The 21,345-nt window shown below is 36.8% G+C and overlaps 2 protein-coding genes across 17 annotated transcripts in view; one reads left to right on the top strand and one right to left on the bottom strand.

The window, feature by feature from the left end:
• LOC129732233 (receptor-type tyrosine-protein phosphatase kappa) overlaps positions 1-21,345 on the bottom strand; it is a 191,279-nt gene that overhangs the window by 30,144 nt on the left and 139,790 nt on the right. The gene's annotated exons all lie outside the window — the stretch shown is intronic.
• LOC129732231 (mucin-4-like) overlaps positions 20,504-21,345 on the top strand; it is a 255,175-nt gene continuing 254,333 nt past the window's right edge. The window contains exon 1 of the mRNA XM_055692890.1: positions 20,504-20,661. The gene's annotated coding sequence lies outside the window, so the exon portion shown is untranslated. The remainder of the gene's footprint in view (positions 20,662-21,345) is intronic.

The following is a 21,345-nucleotide window of genomic DNA, read 5'->3' as shown; positions in this document are numbered from 1 at the left end:
CTCTACTATCGTTTCTAAGAATTGGTTGTGAACCTAAAATCAAATGAGAATAATGTTGTTTTATGGAAATTTTAATGCTCTTCCGAATATGTAAAAATATTTGAGGGTTTTTGGTTTCGTTCTAAAACTATAGGCGAAAATGTGACTGTAGGTCGAGTCAAAGCGTTGTCCCGTTACGCGAGAATGTGTCTGTAGAATTGAAGATAAAGAATAATCCTCGTTCCTAATACGCTTAAGTCGCTTTTTGCGCAACACGTGACATTCCGCAGTTCGCGTAAAAAATCGCAAAAAATGCTGAGAAATCTTTTCACGATGTTTGCTGATTTAATACTTTCGAAAAGATGAAGTTAACACCACCATTAAGATGAAAATAAGGAAAAATTTAAAAGGTCAGGAATAATATTTTGGAATATGCAGCGACAATCTAAGCAAATTATATGAGATAAACAAATATTTGAAGAGGTTGTTTATAAGACACGATCAGCGTAGAATCAACGTGATTGTATTAAATATCTGCGGAGAGGACTAACGCAATAAGCAAGCTGCGCGGTGTAGGTGATATGATGAGGGAATCCGAAAAAGAGGACGGACTGCGTTACACATTGTTTGTAGGTGATTGAGTCATTTAGTAAGATGTAATGCTGAGCATCCCGCTAGATTGACTACAACTACACAATTCAGAAAAACCGTTCGATGATTAGGTTAATACTGCTAGAAATAATAAGAAAACGAGAATCATCTCGCGTCATATGCAAATGACAATTTGCAATGACTAGAAAATTGGCCTGACCTGGTTCACTATAGTGACAATACCGATGGTGTTTCTTAGCGAATTTTTGAAGTACCGTGACTACGGGTAAATCCGCGCAGCATATTTTTCCGCGCACTTATCTTAAAAAAAACTATTTTTCAACAGTAGGGGTACTCCCCTGGGATTTTACTAGAAAACGCTAATTAACTGTGTTTTGGAATATGTGAAGTGTTGGTATTTAATGTTTTAGACATTTTAAGACACATCGAAGCCACCGTGAAACGTCAAACCTCAAAATAATAGACAAAAAATACGCTACTGCAGCTGATGCGTAAACGGATGTAATTTTTCGTGAGTGAAACATAAGCTTTTATCCATTTAAAAAGACTAAAATAATCTTTCGTTGCTCTACAATTTATTGCCTGTATTGTTAGCAATCACAGGAATTCGATCTGAGGTAAATTGAAGCGATAAATTTGTAGAAATACTCTTTTTAAAAAAATGTGTGCTGTCGGGGTAACACCGTCACCCAGTGAGTGGGGTAAGCCCGACATGGTCTGAGGCTAGTTGGATGTTACTGACACATATTTCTCATCTATTACTGATATCTCGCTGATAAATAAATTAATTACTCGACTTAGAACCATGCACTCAAGCTCTTCTGTGATTTATGAATGATTCCAAGGGTTATCAGAGGTGCCAAATGTACTGAATCAAGTCACAAAACTGACGGCTTTCCCGGTGGTATTTGAAATATGCTCCGGTGTGGTCAATGTGATCCTGGCTTCAATGAAACTAGTTAATAATATGATTTGAAGTGCCACATGCCGATTATCAAGATTATAAATTTTTACCCCATCGGATGAAAGCCCTTGGAGAAAGCCTTTTAAAATTCTATTGGTAAGGAAGTTATAATGACGTCATGACATGTTCATGGTATTTACGTATCTGCGGCTACCAATCAATGCATAATATTTAGTTACTTGAACATTAATTGCATTTTATTCAAAGTTACTCGCAGTGTAAAAAGATTTTGCTTTTGCCGTAATAGCCGTAAGCCGTTATGCCGTAAGAAAGAGAAAATTGCCACAAACTTTTGAGACAAATTTTACCTGCACGACATAAAGTTGATCTTAGTTCAATAAAGCTCCGGAAGTGGGCAAGGAGAAAAGCAAAGGTTGTCACAGTAGACAGAGGGTGTCTATTCTTGACTTTAATTTAATTTTATTTAATGACGTGATTGATTGATTTATGCGGGGAAAATCGATTTTGAAACTTTCCATTCATTTTCCCTTGCAAAACCGTGAAGTAATAATGATAACTAATAAAATTGTTAAACATTTTACTTATCCAACGACGATTGCAATCTATTATATAGTAAAATATTTATGATTGTTGGAAATCTGATGTAACATTAACGGTGGCTTTTTGTAACAAATTTTCTTAAGACTAGATTGCGTGCAATATTTCTGGCGAAATTACAGTCTTAAATTTTTCGTCGTGGACCATCCTCCACAGTTTTTTTTTTTGAAAAAGAAACAAATATATATGTTGATTAAAATTGAAGAGTCGATAAATTTTCTATGGAACTGCTGATGCTAAAACCTCACGCCTCATTGTTTGAAACTGGTGTGTTTCTTCCAACAATAAATAAAAAAATTAACATTCGGCACAATTTTGGCCGTCATTTTGTACATTTCCTTTTATCATGGGTGCATTATGTACATCATCACCACAATTGTGAATCACTTTTGTGGCGAAGGAATACGAAAATACAGTTCACTCAAAGCAATACATACTTTCACACACCCTTATATAACTGATGCTTTGAACTAAAGCTCAAACGAACAAGTCATTACACAAGGGCTGATTATTCTTTATCCGTATCAAGGTCACACACTGTCTAATGGTACTTGTCACAAACTGTGTAGCATGTGTGCTGTCCCGGTTTTCATGACAGAAAAGAGAGACACAGTGCTGTAAGCCTGCAAAACTGCAACTATGCAGCCATTGGGGATGCACTTAATTAAGATGCATATGCGATACAGCACGGATAGGCTCTACGCGAGAGGGGTTTTGTACTGTTGATCATGACTTCTGATTGGCACCATTCATGGATATTGTCCAGTAGCGAATAATAATGCACTTGTTGTGGGGGGGGTGACAGTCGACAACCAACGAGGATAGTTGATAGCTTCGAAGAAAAATCAATAGTCGTTACCTCTGCTTTTCGGTTTAGTTTGAAATTAAGTAGATGCTTGCAACAAATTCTGATTAAGGTTTCCATTCTGCTGAATGAGTTTTATACATTAAGCAATTCTTTTGTTACATTGAACGTTCTTCTACAAAAACTTACAGCCTAAAATATTCAATAGCTATTTTGCAGGGCGATGAGTTCGTCTAGTGTAACGATAAATTATATATGACATGCCATTACACATAACACAGCCCTGGGCATGGATGGTAGACAGAAGCAATATCCGACCAGTTTTGCACAAGCAGCTGAATACAAAAGCAACGAAAAAATCAATTTCATCTTCTAAATCAACAAGTACGTGTTCTAATGAAATCTTTTTTATTTAGCTTACAGGTAGGCCAAACCGACGGGACGCGAAGCAATGAAAGCGGCGGACCAAAAATTGATTATAACGTACGAAAATCCTTCAGGCTGCAATGGTTCACAGCGAACCAGACAGAAACTCCTCCCTCTTCCTTCCCTCCCTTTAGTTGTGGAAAAGGGGAGAGCGCGTCCAATCATCCGGGCCGTGATTCATGGTTCTGCTTTCATGAAGTGAATTATGATGTCAAAATTTTGCGAGAGATAAATCATTTTCTTTTTCGGCTGAAGCGAGAAACAAAAGCCGGACTGTAGTCAATATAGGGGATGTAATCAAGTTGACCAGTGCGGCTCACGCTCGTAGGCTTAGTTAGGCTCATGGGCGGTGTTCGATCATTTTAGTCTTTCGTTTTTTGAGATTATACGAATAAAATCTAAATCTATCTGTTTGTGTTAAAACCAACGGTAGAGTAATGTGCAAAGTAGACAATGTAACTATGAAAAATGAACGAACTAAAAAGTGTGATATAGACTTGAACAAATATATTTTATTCAGTTCCCTGTCCCGGATAAAACACCATGACGGAATTGCGATTTTTATTTATAGTCCGAGAATTGAAATTAAAGTTCGCACATCATCTTAAAAATCAAAATTCCTCCCTCTATTAAGAGTTGAAGTCCAACTCTTGAAAGAATTACATTCACATTCACATTCACACGTGTTGTTAGCTGACGTTGTTATGTGTCAAATTTATACAGTGTTGCAAGTTTTGTTACTCGAATGTTTAAAAAATATCAATGCAAACTTTTGCCCCGCACTACACTTTTCATTTGTAGCATGGTTATTAATTTGTACAGGTTAATACCTAGCAATAACCATCAACGGACGATCCAATCGTAAAAGGTTGCAGGTACCAGAGCATTTTACACCATCAAGTACTGCATCTCACTGTCGCCTAAAAGGTTGACATGTAACTAATTTGACCGCCACCTTTTCCATTAACATCTACTTTCCAGCATCGTTTTGATGTTGGAAATCCAATTTAGTCAATCTTTTCTGTTCCATGTGCCGGGCTTGCCTGTTGCCTACAGTCTGTATAATGCCACCGGCACTAGAAAAAAGGAACGGTCAGCGGACGGCAGTTTGCATAAAAGATTGGACCATTTTCGTTTCAGCAACATCGGGGAAGGTCTCCCTCTATAGTAGGTAGGCTAAACAAAGCGGTTTTCACAAAGTTTGCACAAATGAAATTGGTTCTCACGCTACGGTTACGAACACCTGCAGTCGATATAGAAAGCAACCGGCGAACCTTTCGGGATTGTTCCAACCCTTAACCCATAAAATTAGTCCCCTCACAATACGTCAATTTTCTGTCCTTTTGATACGTTTTATGTGCGAGAATATCATCCTTCTGCTAAAGCACAAATGGTACCACAAATTTCTGGTTTCTTTACAAAAGCTATAGAATTCATGAACCATTGCTTAAAAAAATATTTTGAGGTATTTATGTTCTATTTTTCAAGCTTCCAAATAACTAGTTCTCAGTGAAGCCCTTTTCACAGCTTCAACTTCGCAACATACATAACAGCTGCATAAACTCCTGCGAATGGGCGCATCGTAAATGTACAACATGGGCGACAGAACGTTCGCAGTCGGGGGTTAGTGATTCCGTACTTATTTTCAGCAGCTCGCCAGTCTTCGCCGGTGTCCTCTCCTGATTCGCAGTAATTCATTCCTAGAAAACAACAACTCGCTATTTGCAAGCTCGTTGAGCGCTGGACTGTAACAAGTGTATGACAAGAGCTACCAGCCCAGTAAAGAATCCGCCTCTTGCGAATGTCAGCTCTGCACTCGACTTTCAGTTTGTTTACGTTGGCAAAGTATGGCGGCACTGCTGGTGCTGGAGAAAAAACAACTGAATTAGCCACCCCTTAAACAGGGCAGACCCGGTCTTGGATCTCGGACCATAAAGTTAGTACTGCATTCGGAATGGACCAGTTTACCGGCAGACTAATTTTTATCCTTCCCCGGGGACGTTAGCATAAAACATTCTAGCAATATTAACAATCTCGTAAACAGTAAATTCCTGGAGAAAAAGATGTCTCAAGGGAAATTATTAATATAGTACCTAAATAGAACCTTACTGCGTGAAAATTAAATCTTTAAATATTTTTTTTTGACTTCGCCTTTCTTTCAATAATTAAACTCACCATTAGGCGAAATGAATTTAACATTCTCTTTAAACCGCTTTTGAACTTAAGAAATTAATGAACCAATATTTCGGCTAATTTTCATCGAAAGCGATTTAACGTTGCAAGTAAACACCGTTACTCTTACTGTAACTTCGACTTTATCAGAAAAACGCGAACGAAAGTGCATTGTCTCTTACAGTAAATGCTTGTTAATTGTGAATACCCAATTATAAAAAAAAATATTTTAATACTCTTTTATAACATATCACTTCTGTCATCAAACCATTTTCTCGGGTACCACTTTTTTACCGAGGAGGGCGCAGCAAACAAACAAAAACATGGTGCGGTGATAGAGTGATTAAAACATGTGGCTTTTCATAGGCACGTAATCCTTGTTATATGTCCTATGGTGATGGAGCATTGCCGAACCATTAGAGCGGTGGTTTGTAAGAGTAGACAGGAGGCATTTGAGCAGCCCGTTTTTCTCTTGTGCTTTTTCCGCTGAACTGAACCTACCCAACGTATCTGGAAGCATTTCTACAACTCTTTTCGAGTAGCTTTGCTTACGAGTTGATCTTCTCAACGTTATTTGCATTCCGACTGATGCTGCGATGCTATGTGCTGTGTCGATGAATAGTAACTGTGGAGGTGCCCTTTCAACCCACGGCTGGACGTGTTCTTTCGAATGGTAGGCAGTACGGAAGGCGTCACAAGCGTTCCGAACTATGATGCTGGTGCAACTGAAAGCCCCAAGCCAAGGAAGACTCAAGAAAGATTTTCACAAAAAAAAACAAATGACGGAAGAGTTAGCACAATGTGATGAACGAAACTGAGACATATGATTAACAAACCTTTTGGTGATTTAATTGTAGCGTCTTATATTTTTAGTTGTTTAAAAACCAGCGACTGAAGGGCATCGAGAGTTCAAAACCGTTTATGGAATTGCTGCTCTATGTGGGACAATGTGCCGTGATTGGTTCCGTCACAACGCTTTAAAGACGGTAATTTCAAATGCTGACGTCCGCGCGAAAAAAGGCCAAAAACCTGCAGCAATTGCCCTGAAAGGATTTATGCCAAACACAGGAACAGCTTGTTTCGGTATTAAGCCCACCAAGCCATTTCTAAGCGATTGCGTGCTTGGGGACTGATTCAAAAGAAAATAAAAAGAACTTGAGTTCCTTATGATTTGAAGCCATTGTTTCAACTGCTCTTGCGGCAAAAAGGAAGGGTTTCCTTCAACGCATTGTGACGGCTGATTGTAAATAAATTCATTTAATTCCGGCCATGCTTTTATGTCGTCGGCTCGGTCGCATATACACGCTGCGAAGGTGATGCTGTTTATTTGGAGGAACCATATCGGTGTTATTTACCAGAAGCTGTTGATGCCGAACAAAACCATCACTGGTGAACGGTATCGCTCTCAATTGGCTCTGCACGAAAAACGCCCACATTACGAGCACGGAAAAGTGATTCTTCTGCATGACAACGCTAGGTTTCATACGGCCAAAGTCGTTAAAACTTACACAGAAACACTTGAATGGGAAGTCCTACCTCGTACGTTATATTCCAGTCCGAATATTACTTGTTCCGTTCGATGGCACATGGTCAAGCTGTTCTGTTCATATGAAGACATCGAAAAATTCCATAGCCCATAGAAAACTTCAAAAGATGAACACTTTGATCGTAACGGAGATCGAAATAGGAAAATGGGGAGAAATGGAACGATGTTGTATTTTTTCAATATAAATTGCATTTTTATTTAATTCTTACAGATTTTCAAATCATTTTGTAACATAATTCAGTCAATTTTCATAAATTTTATCAAATAACCTAAATGTATTAGCACGATTTTTGTGTTATAGGATTTATTCGTGCTCAACCTCAAGCTATGAGAAATTGTAGCAACGAACAACTATAAATATATACACTGAAATGCGTTTTGTGATGTCGGCTGCGATTTTCATTATACACAATCCCTAGGTTACGACTGCTCTGAAGATATCATGTTCTCGCTTTGATTCTTCTCTATTAATGTTTATCTTGTTCTGCCAAGAAAAACACGTCGTAGAATTTGTCAACTTTCGTCTTATCGTTTTCTTTCGTACTTTATATACGTGCTTATCATTGTGCGAAAATAGCTCTGTATTTTTACTCAGAAATATGCCAGGCGTGTTATATTTTGTTTTTGTTTGTTTAAGCATAAAAAAGTTGATTTCGATCGACGCTTATATTTAATAAATGTAAGAGTAACAGCCAAAAAAACTAAAAAGTTGTTCGATTTAACTCACTTAAAGTTAGCTGATTCAAAATCATAAGTTTTCCATTTTTCCTTCAAATAACGATCAAATAAGTATCATCCAAAATAAATTAATATTTCTCTGCACTTCGAGCATCAAATTAGCTCAGAACTTCGGTCAACAGTGCAAGTTTACCGAATATATACTTAAACTATGCGTTCGCTACCAGCTCAAACCGTCCCCCCAAATGAAAACAAACTCTGTTTCATGCAAAGCATCACCATCGCAATGCATTGAAAGCTGGTTCCGGATGATGGCATCCGTAGATTTCGCGTTTGATGTTGGCATGTCCACGTTTCCACTCTTTAGTTGAACTTTCAGTTAGGAAACGCACATTCGTGATGCCACTTCCAGATTTTGGTCCCTTTTACTTACACGAATTAAGGGCAAATTATGTTCTTTGATGGTTTTTTGGTAATGTTTGTAACTCAGCGGGTGTGACTTGTTCTTTAACTTTCAAACCTCATTGTAAAACTTTCTGGATTCGTATTTCACGCTATTTTTACAATTTTCGCCTCTATGAACATGCATAACATGGATTAAAAACGTTCCGCAATACAGCTTCTCTTCACTTAGGTATGTACTCTTTATAGGTCGTGTTTCACCGATTGATTAAAAATCAGTTCTCTCCTATACTGTCATGATGACTTACAATAATCATTTTACAATTGTTTGGATTGAGCTCAGTTGATTCATCAATTATATGGAAAGGAATTATTTTGTCCATTTTTTTTTTTTTTTATTCTCTGCAGTTAAAATTATTTGATTACCCGTATTATCCAATTAGCATAAAATTTGCGCATGTTATATGAGCATCAGTCGATACATAAAGTAGAATCCATTTACATCATAATCGGGGGTATTTTCCAACCAGCGAACCACATTTATTAATTGAATGTTTTAAACTCAATTTCCTAGCCGCATTAAAGAGCACTTTTCCCCTGCGCTGACCACATTTCCGTTCCATTCCGTTCCGAACGGCACGTCGATGCACTCTGGGTGATTGAAATAAGGCCTTGAAGAATGAAGCATGCAAGTAGGTTAGGCTGGTCCAGCAAGCTGTGTGTCCCTACGGTTGGAGTTCCCCTGCACACGTGGCATCCGAAATCGCTATCTCTTGCATAGAAAACTGAAGCAATCAACTTAGTGAATGTTCGCTGCCGACTCGTTTGTCCTACCTACATACACATGTGTGATGATTGAAACCCCAGTGGATCTGATAGTTACACCGCAAGCAATGCAGTGATATGTGGTCCATTAGGGTTTATGGGACAGCACTTACTTTGACGTGTGAGTGTGCATGTGCCCACTAGACGGGCGGACGGACGGTGTGTGCAGGAACAGCGAGGGAAGAAAATTTCAATTTCCTCACTTACAGTCCACAGTAGAACACTAGCGTCAGCTATTTTCGCGAACCAGTCCGGATCGGCTTCTATCGTAGACTCGGCGGATGCAACACCATATCCGTAGCCAGCGTACCGATGATGTGTCCCCACGGTTCGTGATGCGCCAGGAAATCTAAATTAAAGCCAGTAGACCTGGTTATGTTGCAGTAAATCCGTTGCGGGGCTGTGATCAGATTAGAGACGTGGTGCAAATTAACCTGAAACAGTGTGCGCTAATCTTATTCAATTCTATTGAATGAAATAAAGACAAATCAGAAAAACGAAATCGATTTCTGGCTACTAGTTGCATCATTCCGCTATGATTGTATCTTTTCCATTTTACAGGAGCCTTCACTGGATTTATAGTTGAAAGAAAGATTGAATTCGAAGCATAACGTACTTCAAGTGCTTTTTTATTTTGCTCAATTTTAATACATGCTTATTTCTAACTATCAAAATGTAAATTGACCTATTACATTAATCTGGTTGGTTCATTAAAAAAATAGAATGAATACTGTGTTGAAAAAATACTCTTACAGCTTTTGTTTAAATATTATAAATATTAAATCACCAAAACCCATCCTACATGCAGTGACATTTCAAGATAATGATCGAAGACATCTGTCAAAGCCAATTAAAGAATGACAGCTCTACAATGTGAGAAATGTAGGTGATGTTGACGTCAAATTGATAAATAAGTTTTTTTTTGGCTCCGTGAAACACTAATTTGTAATGTGCCATGTCAAATAAATGTTGTGTGAACAAAATAAATTTTTTTTCAACTTCCTTCATTTCAAATCGATCATTGTACAGTCAGTTTTTCGTTAAAGTGTAGGTACCTACAAGTCCCATTGGATACCATATGGAAAACTGTTGCATCAGCACAGTGCTTGTTTTAGCTTCATGCGGGTGCGATAGTGTACGGACGCCCGCAGTTTTTTTTAAAACAATGAAGCGTACGGAGTCTGTCCTCGTTTGTGTGTCCGACTTTCCGGTTGAAAATGGCAGTATCGTTTGATACAAAGTCTTGAATGTTCAACATCTAACATTTATAAATTCTAGTATTCGACTTTTGGCACATGTTTGAAATTTATTTCTGTCCCTTTTATTGTGAGCCTGCTCGTGTGTACTTCGAGTAAGTTAGAACATGTCACAAAATATCAAAAATTGGTCGCATTTGCGAAAATACTCAACACGGGAGAAAAAAGTTAGAGCATACCCCAAACGATTTGATACTGATGTATGTATTCATTTTACTCTATACGTTCTTTAAATTATCGAAAAAATACGCTAAAATATTATAACTTTGTATGGAAAAGTTCTGGAAATGAATAGTCTAGGGCAAAAATATGTGTTTTGTGTACCCTAACAATTCCTCCGAACAACTTTCTCTTGTAAAATGCTACTAACAAAACTTAAGTACAAAAACGAAATTTTGAGTAACTTCCATTTTATACACTTCATAACTTTGTACCCAATGAAATAAGAATTTCGTTAGTTCACCAAAGTTCCATATTTTTAATTTCTCTACAACTTAATGAAGGATGTAGATTAGGGTGCCAGGCAAAATGGTCATCTCGAATTTCAAAAAAAAAAAAACCCTATACAAAATGTTCGCCTGCTCGAAAAAACATCCTGTGCAAAATTTCAGCTCAATCGGACTTAAAATGGGGTGGCGCAAAGCGATTGAAGTTTGGCTTTTTTGAAAACCGAAAAATCACCCAAGGGGGGGGGGGGGGTACGTGAAATTTCGGTTTTCGAAATTTTTTTTTGATGCCAAATGACTTAAAAACGCATGAAACGTCGAGAATTGGTGTCACCTGAAAAAAAATTTTTTGCAAAAATTAACTCTCTGGGACTTTTCGTTTTTTCAATTGTGGCAGGCGGAGTTTAAAATGTTTAGAATTTATCTTTTGAAATTGATCACTAGTCTCTCGAAATAGCTTGTATAATGATAAACAGTATAACTAGCATCGAATACGTTATGTTTCATAAGGTTGGTTCATTTATTCGGCATAGGGTGGTTCATAATATTGTGAAAAATGAGTATAATATGAAAAAAAAGCACTTCGGTTCGTTTGATTATTGTGACGTCTTCGACAAAGCTGTAGGTAATAATTCGGTCTTACCAAAAAAACTACACTCAAAAATTTATTCGTTCAAAAGTTAGAAGAAAGATCAAAAATTAATTATTCAAAAGGGCTCATTTTTTAAAAACTTGATTTTTTTAATAAAACCTACGAAAGATTACCGAAACAATGAAACCAGTCCGATCATATAGAAATCAAGAAAAATAAGTTATCATTTTAAAAAAAAAAAAAAAAATTTTTTGAAAAAAAAAATTATATTCAATTATTTTTTTTTAAAAGGCAAATTTTTTTTGGAAGGACAAATATTATCTACAACTTTGCCGAAGACACTATGCCGTTTGACTGTAGACATATTTTTAATTTCCAATAGAGCACTCTATGAGGAATCAAGAATATTTCTACAGTCAAAACGGTTTATTTGATTGGCATAGTGTATCTGGCAAAGTTGTAAATAATAACTTCGTTCCTCCGAAAAAATTGTACCCTGTGGAAAAAAAAATTAAAATATATAACTTTTTTTTCTGATTTCTCCATGGCCGGTTTCGTTGTTCAGGAAAACTTGCGTAGTTTTTATAAAAAAAATCAGTTGTTTTCGATAATTAATTTATAACTTTCTTTTATTTTTTTTAAATTAGTAATTTGTTTTTAGAGTGTATATTTTTTTGAAAAACAAAACTGTTATCTACAACTTTGCCGAAGATGTCACACCACACACCGGCACGTTCACGTTCAGATGATGTAAACTTGACAGAAAATGTATGGTCGAACTGTCAAAACGACGCAAACCCAGAAAGAACGAGTCAATAGTGTTGCCTATCTGATTGAGATCCCTATACTCTCATTATCACTGAATAACATCGATACAGTCTTTTGTCCGATTATATAAGCCAGAGCACTGTGTGTTCAATCAAGTGTTGACAAAGGACATTATTGTGGTAAATAAAACGAATAAATTGTCTGGTACAACATTCGAAAGACGAGTGCAAGTGTCTTAGAGAGTAGATTTTTCAAACAAAGTAATATAACATATTCCATCAGTTTCTACCGTTTCATTTAAAAGTTTAAGACACTTGGAATCGAAAACATTTTTCAAATATTAAAATTCCATGTACCACCCGTGTGTGATTTTGCAAAAGACATGAAGGCATTCAGCATTTTCCACGAGACACAATCTTAATTTGGTTGAGATAATTTTTTTTTGCACAGAGTAGTTTGATACATTTTGTAAATTTGTTTTGTAATATTTCGCCATTTTACTTATAATTTTTCTAATTCAACATTGCCACCCTAACGACAACGATATAACAAATACAGGTCGGACTCGATTATCCGGAACATCAAAAAAAATTTCATTCCGGATAATCGAGTTTTCCGGATAATCGAATCACAGAAAAAATATTCAAATTTCCTATTAACAATCATAAAATAAGTTTTTCCTCTTTCTTATTGAACATTTTTTGATTCAGTGGCATAACCAGAAATTATTTCTGAGGCTAAAAGAGGTAAAATCGTGAGAAGCAAAAAAAATAAATTGGACATCGACTATTTTCACTTATATTGAACATGTCCCAACATGCCGGAAGTGACATAAATGGTCTCAAGTATGCCAGAAGGGATGGTAAAGGTAAAATTTCGTAGTAAAAACTAAAAACCAACACCAAAAAAATGAAATTCCGGATAATCGAGTCTAAAATTCCGGATAATCGAATTCCGGATAATCGAGTTTCCGGGTATTCGAGTCTCCGGATAATCGAGTCTCCGGATAATCGAGTCCGACCTGTATTATATTTTCAGGAATTTTTCTATTGGTATTCAGTGAAAAGAGATTTTTTCCATTTTATACTCATTTTTACACAATATTATGAACCACCCTATGTCGAATAAATGAACCACCCTAATGAAACATAATATGCTAGTTATAGTGTATATCATTATACAAGCTATTTCGAGAGACTAGTGATCAATTTCAAAAGATAAATTCTAAACATGTTGAACTCCGCCCTGCCGTGAGATGACAAAGTGACGTAAGAGCCATTTTTCCGAATATGGGTTTTTCATGCCAATTTGTTTATTATTCGAAGACCTATCTTTCGGTATCTTCCTTTTCGTTGTTACTTATCCGTACGTAGCATAAAATAAAATAAAAAACCAAGTGACGTAGGCACCCATTTCAATACAAAAGTGACCAGAAATTCATTCGTTTTTGAGCCGTACTGAAAAACTGATCACTTGGATCTACGTCACATTGTCATCTCACGGCAGCGCCTACCACAATTGAAAAAACGAGTCGATTTTTTTTTTCAGATGACACCAATTCTCGACGTTTCATGCGTTTTTAAGTCATTTGGCATCAAAAAAGAAATTCGAAAACCGAAATTTCACGTACCCCCCCCCCCCTTGGGTGATTTTTCGGTTTTCAAAAAAGCCAAACTTCAATCGCTTTGCGCCACCCCATGTTAAGTCCGATTGAGCTGAAATTTAGCACAGGGTGTTTTTTCGAGCAGGTGAACATTTTGTATAGGGTTTTTTTTTGAAATTTTCTGGTCACTTTTTTTCCATACGATGATTGGCGCCCTAATGTAGATGATAGGCGCTATGGTTTCAAGTTCCACTTTTTGCCTTTTTGGATGGTCAAAACTGTGTGGAGTAACAGTAGCTCACGCAAAAGATGGAATGTGCGTAACCAGATCATTTATGAGCGAAATTAGCGCATTTACTGATAAAGTTTGGAACCAGTACAACAAATGTGTGCTGAGCATAACGCATTTGATGCTCTAGCGTATTTTGAATGTATTTAGCATCTCCAAATCACTATACTTCAAAAGTTTCAACTGGTGTTGATATCGTCATGATGATTTGTACTGGTATTGATAATGTTCTTTACAAGGCTGCTATCGTTGAAGCAGTGCAACCAACAACAAACACTGATAATTTTGGTCATCAATGAATTGATGAAAATATTAACTAATTGTTTTCCTTTCATGAATCCGATAATGGTGCACCTGTATTCATCTTATTTTTCTCATTTGTTCAATTTACCGTCAAATTTATAAAATTTTTGAAAGTAAATCTATTTGTTTCTCGATTTTGTCAAGTGGTTGAAAGTTTTACGTTGAAAATATGGTACAATTTGACGATAAATTGATAAAAAAGGCGCGATGAGATGAATATAGGTACTGAGAAGAATATAGAAGCGATTATCCTACGACTCTGATTTTATTCATATGCATTCGGTTCCACGTTACTGGCATCTGCGTCAGTAAATCCTGTTGCAACAAGGCTCGCTATTGGCTGTTTCGTTTGTTGACAGTGATTAGGGATACACTAGCCTTTGATACGCACCGGCTCGCAAAAGTAAGCAGCGGTTTTTTGAGGGCCCCAAAACAGATCGTTAGCCCGAAGCCGAAGTTTACCGAAACATCACGATTTTGTGTGTATGACACATATTCTGATTCCGATCTCTGTCCATATATATTTATTGTACAACTGATGCGTTATGCTTTTCACACATTTTTTGTGCGAAATCAGAGCAATCATTGTGAGTTTTGAAAGGACACATTGGATGATTATAGTTTGAACTTTTGCGTGTATATACAGTACTGTGATACTAAACAGGCTGGAACAGACGAAGTCTCTATGCAAGGATCTAAGCGGAAAGAAGGTAAAGCAGTTTGCATTCTTCTACACTAGAGTATCTGAGTAATCAGGGGGGAAGGGGTCAGATGTGTTTGGTAGCAAAACGTGACTGGTGCTCAATTTATCTAGAAGGTGCTGATGGTACCTTCTAGATAAATTGAGCATTTAACAAAAGTTGCGTTGGTGACGACGGAGACAGTATACTTCAACGAAAAAGTTTCAGCTTTCAAACTTACTGATACGAATACGAATTATGAAAAAGATTTACACAATTTTTCTATACCATCCTTAGTTCTTCGTCAAATTTGCGTTTGTACGTGAATTCAGACTCTTCTATTTTTTTTTAAATTGAAAAATAATATTTTTGGAATTCGCCGCAGAAATAATTCAGCAATTTGGTTTAATTATCCTAATCCCTAAATTAGGTTTTCGAATCAACTGCTCGAATAGGATTTACACATACTTAACCCTTTAGTGCCCAAGTTAATTTCTAGACGGGCTCCGGTAAAATCACTATGAATCGTTATAAACACTTTTTAAGTATTTATTGAAGCTTTTTAAAGGTTTGACTGAAGCCCGCCAAATGGCGGTATTGGGCACTAGAGGGTTAAATTAAATTTCAAATCCAATAAATAAATATAATTTGATACAGTACCATTATTTGTACCTCAAATTGATTAATCTAATTTAGTCATACAATTCAATCGGATCAATCAATAATTGTATCGAATATTTGAATTCAATTCTGGAATCTGATGCTTAGAACTAATCTTTTGATCTATCAATTCAATATGATTCAGTTGAATTGAATCCCTGAATTTATTTCTCTTGACACATTTTAAATTTCAAACAACGTATCCATTTTTTTAAATAAACCATCAAATCCAATCCTGAACTCCAATTCTCAAAGATAATTCTCCAATCCACTTTTCAAATTCAATCTCCAAATCCAATATTCAAATTTAATCCTAAAATCTCACCACAATGCTCAGATGTGAACCCCAAATCCAATCATGGAACGCAATCTTTTAAAAAAATCTTGAAGTCGAATCATTCAATCCGATATATATTTACTTTTTTGATCATTAAACGCAATGCCGAAATTTAGTAATCAGATCCGATCTTTAAACTAATTCCTCGATTGCATCGTCAAACTTAATCCTCAACTCAAATTCTGAAATCCAATTATAACATCGTAATCAGTCCCGAAATCCAAGCGACAAGACTCTTAAATCCAATCCAGGAGTACAAACTTTTAAACAAGTTATTGATTTGAAACATTCTAAACTACATTCCATGAATTCAATACTTAGACTAAATGCTCAGAGCTAAACTTTACATTCAATTCTTAAAAATAATCTTTAAATCGAATCCAAAATTTTATTACCGGAATTCAGTCTTCGCCCCTGATTGTAAATTCCTCAAAAATAATTCTGAAATGTTATTCTGGCCTGCAATCTTCTTATCCAACTCGAAATTCCAACTCTCAAATTTAGTCCAAGAATCTCGAATCTTCTAATTCAATCCTCAAACCTGAACTTCAAAACCATCATTATTGTCCAATAATTTTGATAAAAATAATGTTGGTGCTTATTACGGGAGTCACGTCACGGTGAAATCAGAGTGAAGTGAACAAAATCCTATTACGGGACTCACGTAAGTGAGAAAAACGTCGCGAAGTGACATCTGCCGTGGAATCTGGGTTATTATGAGTGTCATATCAGTGAAGTGAGAACGGAAAATGCGACGTTTCGCGTGGAATTATTTCACGACCATTTTGAACGGTGAAATGATTCCACGAAGATGCCATAAGTTTTTAAGTTGATTGATTTGTGATCTAATGGTAGATATTGGATTTATTCTTCAGTAACGAAGCGAATCAGAGTTTGATCCGTGCCTTAAAGCGGTCAATTTTTCATTTTTTTGCCCGATAAAAAAAAGGAAAAATGGTTCAGGAAATTTTCGATACCGAAAAAACATTTTTTTTTATGTCGAATGTCTTAGAAATGCAGAACACGTCGAGATCTGGTGTTATCTAGAAAAACGGGAAAAAACGACTGTCTGGGACTTAGACATTTTTGAGCTGGGAAACAATCTTATTTCACTTGTCCTATTCTCAATTTCACTTCACTGTCAATCTCACTCCACGGAGGTGATTTTTGTCACCTCACTTGAGGTGGAATCGGGAAAAGGTCTAAAAAAGAGAAGTGAGCGTGAGAGTGAAATATATTTCACCGTGAAGTGACTCCCGCAATAAGCACCGTTATCTTATAAGTAATTGAAATCCCAAAACAAACACTCAGATCGAGTAAACGAATCTATAAATTATATTCTAATCTAAATCGCGTCTTTTAAATTCAATACTCCAATTCTCATACCAAAACTCAAAACTTGAATTTGTAATATTGTAATTAAGTTTAATCTATAATTTCAACCCAATTCTGGAGTTTTCTTTAAGTCGAATCATACAATCTGATTTTCAATGCAATTCTCAGAAGGGGCCGTCCACATTTCACGTGAACAACCTTGGAGGGGAGGGGGGGTTGTAGGTAGAGAATAAATGCCTTCGATTGCCCACGTTAAGAGAGGGGAGGGGTAATGATAATGTCTACGTAGACACTATTTTTTTTGAACAAGCATCGAAATCTGCCAAAAAATACATCGGCCTTTAACAAAAATTCTTAAGATATTTTGGTTTTTAGAGTTCTTGTGAGCTCTATCTATACATATAAACATGGAATTCTGTCTGTCTGTCTGTGAACAATCACCATTCGAAACAAATCGACCTATATTGCAGCCATTCAGGAGCCATTCGGGTGCTGAAAAAAAAACGCCTGCAAAACAGATGGAAACTGCTTAAAATAGGTTCGGGGTGATTGAAATAGTGTCCCTCGATTGGTAATTTTAATTGATGATTGTTAAAGTTTGCTAATCTAGTTTTACAATCTGAAAACAAGTTCTGATAGAGAAAACGATAGAAAACAGATTGATATACTATTGTTTTAATTTCATTCAACATATTTCGAGTATTTCGTCTGAATACACAGGCGGTTCCTAAAGCTGCTTAGAATATGTTCCCTTCTGCATAACCCGAGATTTAATCAAGCAAATAGAACCAAATTTGGCGTGTGGTGGTTCAGGAGAGAATGAAATATTTCTGTGGTAGATCGACATTTCTCCTTTCCCTAGAAGGGGGGGGGGGGGGGTAGTGGAAAATGGAGCCAAATTTGGCATGAAAATATTGTTGGGAGCAAATAACACTTTCATGATGGTTCGACACCCCTCTCTCTCAAGAAAGACATATGAAACACAAATTTCTGCAAAACTCGAGAACTATTCGAGCAAAAGGAACCAAATTTGGCATGTGAAGGTTTTTGGGAGTAAAAAATGTTTCTATGATGGTTTGACACCTCTCCCTTCGTTGGAAGGAGGAGGGCTGGAAAACAGCCGAAAGTGACAAAATACCACCAATTATGGGTATTCCCGTTATCGTGATGGCGCACAGAAGCCTAAATTCAACCTCAAACACTATTTTGAAGATGATGACGTCTTCCGGTTTCTGGGAAACAGCCCAAAATGACTGAATACCACCCAATATGGGTATTTCTTCAATCATGATGATGCACAGAAGCCAAAAATCGATCACAGACACAATTTTGTAAACTGAAATGGTGACTTCCGGTTTCTGGAAAACTTAAAATTATAATTTGACACCAATTTCTTAACTGTTTTTTCTGGTTTAATACCTCTAGTATTTCTCTGCTGCTTCGAATGGTTTTCTTTTCAATTTGGCATTAAATTCTGTTGTAATCATTTCACTATTTTACGGTTTTCAGGAATTTTGATGTATTTTGGTCATGTAAATTTCTGGTGGTTTGAGATTATTTTATTTTTACGCTTTTCAAGTCGCTCTAAAATCAGTTTTTCGGGTCAAAATAATTTCGATCACGTTTTTTGCAACTTTGAAAACAGTGGGCACTGGTTAGTTGACCATTTCAATTTGAGTTTAGCGTGCAGGATATATTTAGAAAAAAAGGGAACCTCTAGGATAAGTTTTAAAATTGTCTCTACAAATGACGAATAAAGGTTGAATTGAAACCACCAAAAAATTTGATTTCTAATATGATCATTCCAGATCCTCCGGAAGGCCACACTACCATGGATCTAATGTTATTCAGCGAATTATCTTTTGTTGGCCGCCCGGAATAGTTGAGAAAAAAACACTCATCCTACAAAGTTTCTGAGGAATTTTAATCCCTCCACCTTATTTGACTAAGTTTTAGCATAATTGGTTGCAAAAGTTAAATATTTTTTAGAAGTCATATGTATGTACTAATTTTTTCTTGCAACTAATAAATTTTGTATAAAAAAGGTCAGATAACTCGACTAGGTGAATCAATTCGTATTTTTTATTTAAAAAGTTATTAATAAACACACCGTGGGGATATCGGGACATGCGCTGGCTGCTGTTAATCCTTACCACCGCAACGCGACCAAATTCTTGACATCGGTGTCGAAACCCCATGCAGACACTCAGGTGCTCCACATTATAACCGAACCGTGGATGGGCGACCTTCATAAGCTGATAAGCTGATGTTTTGGATCTTTTTTCCGCGCAGATTCTACGGGATAGATAATCTAGAATTAATTTTCAAAATTGTAACGTGTGCTAACGATGCTTTGTAGAGCACCAACACCTCTCTGGGAATCGCTTGCAAACAAGCTAATTGTGTGAATGTTGCAATATGTTACTATTGGAAATCATTCATAATTACTCTGATCGTTAATTTTGCTGATCCGATTTGATACCGTGTTCGCTCCCAGGGAAAAACGTTTGTTCTACTTGCCATGTGGTATCCTCCAACCACCGCTGGATGATTTTGCAGCGGTACCTGGTATTCATTCAATAAATAAATATGCATGCTTGTTTATTGAAACATTGCCAAATATCCTGCAAGGTGAGAAAGTGAAGCTGTTTTTATTGCCCGTAGTGGTAACCCCGCCAGGAAAATATCAATGAAAGAACAAATCATTGTTGGCAGCCGGCAGCACCGGCTTGTCCTCAATATTTGCAGCCACCGAGTCAGCCTCCTGGCTGTTATGTGTAGCAGAACTGTTCGCTGATAAGCCTAGAGTTCAATCAGCGAAAATCGGTCAGGAAAAGACTCAGCATGATTCCAATGCGTGACATGAGAAAAACAGGATTAGATATATATAAAATTGGCAGTGCATGAATGTGGCTCACTGTCGGCCATAAGATAAGCCTAGTGTCCTGTATTACCAGTCGACCGTTTTGTAAAGTAATCCAATTTCCGCTCCCCGAACTCAGCGAACCGAGCAGTGTAAATACTTTTAAATTTAATTAAACACTCCGTTGCATCACACCAGAGCGCGTAACACCGGGCGTAACTGAAGTGCGCGAGATATAAGCAGTCAAATGCACACCATATGGTAGGAAAAGCGAAAATATCCGGCCCGTGGATATGACAGTGAAGCCGAGCATCACACAATCCCTTCGGCACTGGAAGTAGGTACGACTTGTATAAAATACTATTGTCATTTTGGCGAAATTGTCCGTGATAATTATGTTTTTGTGTGCGTGTGTGTGATGTTATTGAAACGTGCTTGCAATGCAAAAAATATGATAAGAGTTGGGTTTTACGCAGTTTTGATGGCAGTCATGTTCATTATCTAGAACTGAATAAGACAATTACATTTTTGCTACAGCAATTCCACGGCTGGAAAGCGAATGGTAAGATTAAATATGTATCGTCGAGATAACTATAATATTATTATACTTTGACACTGTCATCACAACTATATTATTTTACTACTGACAAAATTGCAAATATCGTTAGTGTTGATAACAACTGAAATATTGAAACTTTAAAAATATAGTCTAATGACCGCCGGGTTATCTGACAGAATAACATGAACTAATCTGTGGAATTAGCACCCAGAGATAACATTGGTTTTTTACTTAGTATGTGTTATAATTCTGGTCGTTGCAAAATTTGTGAAAAGCAAAATATCTTGACACTAGTGATTCGGCTAAAGTGAATAATGCTGTTTTGCCAAGAAGTCACAAGCATACGGTGCCACGCGCGTTATTTCACCCAGCTATTCGGGAAGGTCAAAAGTGGCAGACAATCAAATTTCATGATACAAGCGAGTCACGTTACCGCTATTACCGTAGTTTGTGACAGAATCAAACTTGTTTTCGTATCCTTTTTTTCAACGCTAATCGAGATCAAACATACCGTTTTATTATCGCTATAGAAAAATGCCCACACAAAAGCCTGTTCACCGTCGGCGCACGATTTCATACCTCGCCGCCTCTTGTATATCCTGTGAAAATTTTGTGAAAGAACTCGGCATACGTGTGCTCTGGTCATTGGCAGCCGCTACGTGTATGTGGCTAATATAGCGGACACCT

Source organism: Wyeomyia smithii, chromosome 3 (assembly GCF_029784165.1).
Source record: "Wyeomyia smithii strain HCP4-BCI-WySm-NY-G18 chromosome 3, ASM2978416v1, whole genome shotgun sequence".
NCBI classification, from domain to species: Eukaryota; Metazoa; Arthropoda; class Insecta; order Diptera; family Culicidae; genus Wyeomyia; species Wyeomyia smithii.
This window is presented reverse-complemented; position numbering and strand designations above follow the sequence as displayed.